Here is an 8,394-nt window from a genome sequence, read left to right as displayed (position 1 = left end):
TTTTCTAAGAATTTATAAAAAGCGCGATTCATGATTTGTTTTTTAAAAGAGTCTATAGAGCTAATATCCCGAATCTCCTTAGGTAGACTATTCCGCAGAGAAGTACCCATGTATTTAAATGATCGCTGTGCTGTAGTTGTTCTGTAGAGAGGTACATGCAGTTTGTCCTTATTTCTAGTATTTCCTTCATAGATCTCCGATCTTGTCGTGAAGAAATTTCTTAAAGTGTGACCGTTGAGGCTTTTGTAAGTCATACTAGAGTCATAATAGAGTTGATAAAGCAAAGCGCATGCGCGCGGAACAATTTTGAACTTTTATTATTTTATAATATTATTTGTTCGTCAATTTTTTTGGTGATTAGATTATTTACTGCAGGATCCGATGTCTTTTTTTTCTGTTGAGTTGGTCCTTACAAACACAGTTACTGGTTCTGAAAATAGTCTGCTCCATTTTTCACATTTGGATTTAACCACTCTAGCTACCCTTTCAGTTTAAAGTCCAATTGTGCGATCCTTTTGGACAATACGAGGGTACCGTGAAAAGGCACACCTTCGGGGGGACCCTCCCCGTATAGCTAACTACATGGAGTACCTCCCTCTCAGCGCTCTTGCGTGATTACTCTGTGAGCAACGTGCACCGTAAACAAGGAAGCCTTATGTGATGTTTGATCTAGAAAAACCCGCAATCTGGACTACTGTTTTCTTATCAGCATACGTTACGTGCAAAGCTCATTACCCACTTAAGATCGTTCTGATTTCAGCTATTTTAAGCTCCCCTCTCTCTTGTTAGCTAGCGTTTATATTCCTTTTACGAATGAACGCGCTGTATCATGTATTAAAGGTTATTAGGGTGAAGTGAGAAAATCGCCCAATCTGCTGGCGCCAACAAAATGGGGCGTCGACGATAAACTTTGGCTCGAAACTCAAATTTCTGCCAAAAGATAATTTTCTTTTTGCCAACTTATGATTTCTTCAGTTGCACGATGGAAGAGCATTTATGCTGAAACTAATCCTTGCAAAAACAAATTATTTTTCTTGTCAGTAACACAAACTGATTTTTTTTAATGACTTAGGCGTAATTTGTCCATTGATCCCTTTTAAATCCCTCAAAATCACACCACACATTTACAGTTAATCATTGTTATCTTGACATCTAAGGCTCTTGTAAACGACAAATTGCCCTTTACTGGCCTTTTAAATTGAGATGGGCACGAAATTTGAAAGCAAGCACGCGACCCTATGACTTAAATAGGAAAACACAGACAAAGAACACACGAATACAACTTCGTCTCCTGTGAGAAACAGGAAATTTCAGAAGTAGCACAGTGACAGGGAAATACGTAAGTACATTTCTTCAAGAGCTTTAATAGTAAGATAGGAAAAGAGATCTTGTTTGATCACCAGTTTCCTACAGTTTTAAAGCGAGTTTCTTCGAGGAAGGTTTTTCTCTCAGCTTGGGACTATTGTTTGTTTGTTTGTTTTTTTTACTAGGTGGTTTATGAAACGTCTAATGTAGCATACGTGACACTATATACCAATTTCGTCCGGGGATAAAAGGAATATCCAGGATAAAAAATAATGTCTTTACATGGAATTTTCATTCCTGTACACATTATAAATAATTATTTAAATTCCTAAAGACAGGATGGATTCGATTTATTTAAAACAACTCCGAAGCGAAACTACCCGGATAACGGGACTGAAGGGTTTACAAACTTGTCCCAGGGTTAAAACTTGGACGAAATGATGAGAACACCCCTCACCGGGATATTTCTATGGACAAAAACTCTTTTGTTTCATTTTTAAGTTTTGTCTAGAGCAGGGATCGGATCGGAGAATATCCCGGAAGCATTAAATATTCTTTGTCATTATGCTGTTAACATTGGTTACCTCTTACTCCCTTTTCTCTTATCGCGGCTGTTTCATAGTTTCAATGGTTTCTGCGTGCTGATCTAATTCTTGAATCCTCCGTTGTTTGGGACTTCAGTAACTATTTTGTGCGGTCGGAACTGTTTCCTTTGTATAGCCAGGCAAACAATGCATCGCAGATGATAGCTGGCTCTAACTTTTCACGGGAACGCAAAAAGTATTTCCAGATCATCTTATGGCACATTTAAAGGCAAGTTTGTGTAATCAAACACAGTTTGATCTATCTGAAGCTCTTCAGCTGTCCCAGAAAACTTTAAGGTTAACGGAATAGGCTTTTCGATGTTCCGACTGTTGACTCCCCAAAAGCGCTAGCTGCCCTCCGAAAACAAAAAGAATTAGTTTTTCTTTGCTAGCATGACATTTCCCTCAAGAAAGTTCTTCTTCTCGATTTAATCCAAATTCTTAGGTTGGTGATTATACCTTCCGAACAGAACCGCCGAGCGCCCCTGGCTTGTTAGTCCGCGGTCAGATCTGAGTCGTTCCGACCATTCAACAAACGAAAGCTGTGCGTGACTTACATTCATTCTTCGGTGGAGGAAAAATGCATGCACATTAGTGAACGAGATTACATTTTAATTGAACCTTTGGTACTAATCTGACTAATAACATTTTCAAATTTTGTGATAATATTTTTACTGTAGCATATTTTGGACCAGTTGGAAAGCACATCGGGCCATATAACTTGGAACCCAAGCGAGTGTAGAAATGGAGTGTAAATTACAATAATTGGTCAATTTCAAAACTTGCGCATTTGTTTCTGGTTTTACGCAAAAGATTTTCAAAATTAGATCATATTATACCGTAGCTTATTTTCGATTAATTGTAAACCATATCGTGATCGGGCCGTATGTTGACTTGAAATCCGTCAACAATTGTTTCATTTTGTAGCGCAGCACAAAAAAAAAAAAAAAAAAAAAGAAAGAAAGAAAAGAAAAACCCGAGAACCAATCAGGAAGTCGGCGTGGGTAGTGGAAAGAGGATTTCACTGAATAAGTCAAGTAAATTTTTCTCGGCGTCAAGTGTGATAATCTGTAAAACATCGCTTGGTATTCCGCCTGACCGGTGACCGAGAGTCCTGGGTACTAGACTAGCGTTGATTGGCTCTGGGGAAATAGCTTTTTCGCGTGATTAACGTGCACGGCATTGTGGTTAACCTTGACCAGATTAGTATATATAACTAGAAGTGCAAAGAGTCTTAGTTCAGTTCCAAATTGGTGAAGCTTTCATCGTATGAGCGGTAATAAGAAAATAGAGACTGAAAGCGCGAAGGTAAGAGAATATTCATATGCTTGTAGTAAGTATAATGATCAGTAAGTTAGAGCAACAATTACTTTCTTCAGTGCTGAGTTCGTACGCACTTTTTACAACTACTTCTGTTCTGGAATTGGTGAAAATTCTGGCTATTCGTCTCCGTGAAAGCATTGCAGTTCTACCCAATTTGGATGTAGCGTACGCGCTCGGTACCAAATCACTCACATTTTGCGGCGACATCTTGACCCTTTCTTCACCGGGAAAAAAATGGTCAGTTCGTCAAGGTCTGATTCTTTTATTCGCATATTCGTCATATAGCACCAGTATTTCTTGCATCGATTGTTGCTGAAGTAGTCTGCTATCAAGACCGTGACACAAAACAAGACCAGTTACGTAAAATATAATAAGATTGTTCGAGATTGTAAGCAAGCTAAATGAAATTATGCACATATATCTTGGAATCGTGTAGTATTTTTCTCAGAAATGTCCTTGTAGTGATCGCTTCGCTGCATGACAAAAGTGGAGAAACAAATTGTAACATAAGCCACAAAATGGATTAAATCACTGCTCAACCGACTCAGTATTTAAATTTGATCAGACGAACGTAATCAATTTGCAGTAAGTAATTGGCTATAAGCTGCTCAACAAGCCTGAAGGCGGGATTTGTGAATAAGCTAAACTACCACGCAGGTTATCATCATAGCAATTATCAGCAACTTGGTTTAAAAAACAAGATAAAAAAAACGAGATACGTTTAGACAAAATTATTGGCCTTGGGATTCCTAAAATAACTTGAACTGGCTCAGTAAATGGATCGCGAAAACTCCGAAAACTATGCTTACACTGGGTTTATCTGGAAACAACGGTTATACAAGTTATATTTTTAAAGTCAGTTGACGTCATTCATCTGCGAAATAGTCACTCAATAGGAAGCTGCCCAACTGATCTAAATCCTACTTGGAATTTCAATACAACAGACGACGAGGAGGAGATTGCAAACAATCAACTGGTTGCTGGCTTTGGGTGCTAGCTTCACTAGACACCACATCTCTCCAAATAAAACTGTCTTTCAAATGAAACTAAGGAAGAACCGATATACCTCAAGCTTGAGTCTCATATGGAGATTTTTGAAAGAAAGAAGACATTAGTTCACGAAAAATGAAATTTTAATTCTTTCAATTGTTCGGTCCCAGCGTTCAATTGCATATAGACCCCTGAAGCAAGGTGAATCTCATTCGCAAGTTTTAAAATGAAATGCAGTAAAACACATCAATCCTTAATCTTGGTCATGCGCTGAAGACGGTTTAGTGCGCTTGGTTGCTTAATGTCCTCTAGAGAACGTGAAAGTAAGACTGATTTCGTCTATACAAGTTCCATTTTAAGCCGGCTTATGTACGTAGAACGAAAGGGATCAAGGGCCGCCCTTATGAAAACAACACAAGCATGTACCGTTCCAGTGCGTACCGAAATCTGCGTCTCAGTTTGACAGGTTACCGTATTATTGTCATATATTCCGATCAAATTTTGAAATGCTAGTACTGAATCCATCTCGTTAGCTGCCATGGTATAATAGCACACAAGATTTGCTGACAATCACGTTATCCATCACTAAACCCAGTTAGTGAAAAACAAGCTTCAATGAAACTGTTGGGATATCAACCGGCAACTGTGTTTCAACATGATGGCTTTTTCTTGGAAAGGAATGCAGTCTATAAAATTTCTTTTTCCACATTGATCGAATAGACTAAATACCCTGAATTGTTCAAGTGGAATTAAAATTCGAAATCTTAACCAAAAACAAGTGATTCCGGCTCAGAAAAGACAGTCAGTAATGGAAAATAAATAACATAAAATAACATTATAAAGGCCAAGGCTTTCACCTGGCTGAGTGACGCAAAAAAACCCGTGATCTTTTGAGAACACTGTAGCCGATTCGTTCAAGATAGTATACGGCAAGAGAAATACGAGCTTTCACTCGATATTCAAACCTTTCTTGGGAGTCTACGTCTCATAATACGACTTCAGATTAACAAGAAACTGTTCGGCTGATTCTTAGTAGAAGCGTTGCTTGATTGAACATGGAAAAATGTAGTCTAATATCCCACTTCCTTAATTAGAATTAATTATTTCTTCCCGTCTCGTTGAGGCCGAGGTATTTGTTGTCTTCTTCGCGTGTTACTTCCCTTCGTACAAGACCAATCGCACTTTTTTGCATCACATAATATCTAATAATAGCAATTATATTTTTAGGATTGTATTGTACTGTATATTTTGCCTCACACCTGATTGCATTTGACCGTGGGTAAATAGAGATTACGTGGAAAACGTGCTGATGTAACATTCTTCACAGTATCCCCCATCCCGCCCGTAGATTCACAGTATCCCGCATCCCGCCCTTAGTTCCACACTGTCCCGGATTCATACTATCTTGCAGTCACCGCCCTTGCCTTCCCGCCGTATCCCTTCCACCCCTAGATTCATAGTATCCCGCATCCCGCTCTTAGCTTCAAAGTAACCCGGATTCATATTAGGGACTTTAAGCAATCACGACGGCAACGCCAACGAAAACGTCGCTTGAAAATATACATTCACGTTTCTCACTTCTTCGCGAATATTCCAACTCGCTCAACTTGTACAATGTGGCTGAACTATCCAGGAAAAGAATCGGTAGCCGACGGCGTTCAAGTTAAGACAGCTAATAAACAATTCACCGTCGTGTGCTCACGTTTTCCACAAAACCTTAAATTTGGTCATTTCACGTTGTCGTTTTGCCGATTTCGGCGAAGAAATGTACCAAAAGTTATAACGCACGTACAGGGCCGTTGTTTTTCTCATTAAATTGTATTGTTTTGTGACGTTCTCGTTGCCTTCGCCGTAGCAGCTGCTTAAACTACCTAATGTACGGCAGTCACTTCCCTTGGCTTCATAGTATCCCGTATCCCACTTTGATTCATCCCGCCCGTCCTCCATACCGCCCCTAGCTTAAGCTTCATATAATCGTGCACCCTCAGCTTCGATTTTCAACTGCAGGGATCATTTGACCCTGAAGCCTTCTACGAAGACCACGCTCTTCAGCGACTTTGGCGTGGGATTCCGAAATGCCCTCAAAATTCTAGATAGCCGCCTTAGATTTATTTCAGCGCGTTTTCCCGGTATCGCATCCTGCACGTTAATATATGTCTGAGGCAGTCAGTCATTCATCAGGATTCTGGCTTTGTTCGCGGTTCCTTTAGTTCAGTGGGATTAAAAATATAAAACAAGAAATCCCTCTTTTGGATAAACGTCAGTTCGGCTGACTACATGTAGTGTCTCTGGTCTGTTTGTAAAGATAGCGGCATCTGTAGCCAGTCATCAGAAAACTCGTTGAGTCTGTGAATTAAATCCAAATACAAACCATGCACTCAAATGAATGCTGATGAGAAGTAATTTCACGTGAGATTGTCTGTTTCTCGATTATTCATAACATTTTGTTTACTTGAACTAAAAATTGTTATGTTTGACAACGATTTATCACTCGAACAGCGTGCGAACTAAAATTGAACACGCCCTAATCTTTTGCCTTTTGCAGTTTCGCCCACCCACAGGTCCATAAATTACTATTAAACCACACAAATTTTTGACGGAAAATGGGCCACCAAAGTTAATAAACCGTCATTGGAGGAACTTGTGTGCACTGAAGTTTACCGCTTACGTCAAACTTTGTGCGTGTGAGCTCAGTATATTTCCGAACCACTTGATAAGGTATTCCCGGTGAATCACTGTTTACATTTTGAAAGTGACATAATGTGCGGGTGATTTTTCACGTGGTTATCAGGCCAAAAAAAGTTTGGAAACAATATTTCATTTATCTTGTTGTCATCTGCCCTTTTTGGCAACAGTGACCTAGATTTATCTTTTTCTTATGATTGTTTATTGTTTGTTTAGCGGGAAAACGATTTTCGATACTAGCAGACCACACTTTATCAATGAAGGTCATTTCCAAGGAATTAAATCACCGCAAATGCAAACACATGTCATCTTCAGGATGCCCAGCCCAATCTGCGTTAACGTTCCTAACGATATCCTTGACGTGTTAAGAGAACTGTTAGTGTAGAGTTAATGAAGTCCGACTAAGCTACTGATTAAACCGCATATTCATTCCTTCACGTCTAAAGAAACATTCTCGAAGTTAAAACTTGTTTTTGTTGGGAGACGAAACTGTTTTTCCTGGCTGTAACTGTAACTTAACTCCTTAACATTGCGTGGGAAAAAAATGTTAAGCTTACTTTAGGCTTTAGGATTTTCCTTGTGGCCGGAGAATATTGGGAGAATAACATCAATCCTACAAAACATGAAGTCCATGAACTTTAATGAAAATGTTGTACGTACGCGTTTGATGACATCTCAAGTGACTCAAAGACACTGCCTCATGGAGCAAATTGCAGATTGAATAACCTGTTTTAATTTTCAACAAGGTCAACAAACAGTAACCTTTCTCGATAGCCTGCATTTAAAATGTAGTTCATTGCGAGCCTCCATGGCGCCCAGAACGTGAAACACTGCGTTTGCGTGCGGTATGAGAAAATAATTAGCGCACTGCCATCGTATAACACCGTAATTGATTATCAGAGGTCACTATATGCTGTCTAACGTGTTTATGATGTGTGAGGGGAATCAAAGGCCTACCGACTTCCTGTGAAGTGTGGTTTACTAATGACAGACGCTATTTCCTCTAAATTGCTCAATAGTGAGCTTTCCGCTTTTCTGTAAGTGGTTGCACGTCAAATTTGTTCATTAGAAAGTTAGGAAGTCTGTGGAATAACGCGGACGCAGGGCATCTGCGCAGGTTTTTAAACGTCCGTATCACACACTTTTGGAGCTTCCGATTTGATACGCGCGCGAGCAGAGATAAAAAGCGTGATTTCAAAGATAACCTCCCACCAACCCCGGGTAACCTTCGCTCCCAAAAGTCGACTTCTATTTCTTCTCGATTGGTTTACTACTGACAGACCGCAGGCATCTCGATCAAGCACTTTCTCCAGGCAAGTTTCGACAGTTATCTGACAAAACTCTAGTTGAGGCGTATGTGTTTTATCTCGACTCGATCTCCCATATCATTTGATTTTATTCCATTGAAACAAGTTGTCCAGCTCTGAATTGTTACATTAGCAGATCGCGTGCACTTTGCTTTCTTCTCAGTTTTGTTTGGGGTTCTCATTCACATGATTTTGTTTTT

The 8,394-nt window shown here is 39.6% G+C and overlaps 1 protein-coding gene across 2 annotated transcripts in view; it reads left to right on the top strand.

Annotated features, from left to right (window-relative positions):
* Nucleotides 1-1,187: 1,187 nt before the first annotated feature.
* LOC146485808 (uncharacterized) overlaps nucleotides 1,188-8,394 on the top strand; it is a 31,360-nt gene continuing 24,153 nt past the window's right edge. Inside the window, exon 1 of one of the 2 annotated variants that reach the window (XM_085103180.1) lies at nucleotides 1,188-1,339. The gene's annotated coding sequence lies outside the window, so the exon portion shown is untranslated. Of the gene's footprint in view, nucleotides 1,340-3,088; nucleotides 3,198-8,394 lie in introns of those variants that run through there. The other variant, XM_085103181.1, reaches the window with a different exon arrangement.

This window comes from Pavona decussata, unplaced genomic scaffold (assembly GCF_977016875.1).
Source record: "Pavona decussata unplaced genomic scaffold, jaPavDecu1.1 SCAFFOLD_25, whole genome shotgun sequence".
Classification (NCBI taxonomy): Eukaryota; Metazoa; Cnidaria; class Anthozoa; order Scleractinia; family Agariciidae; genus Pavona; species Pavona decussata.
The sequence above is the reverse complement of the archived record's forward strand: the minus strand, read 5'-3'. Positions and strand labels throughout refer to the sequence as shown.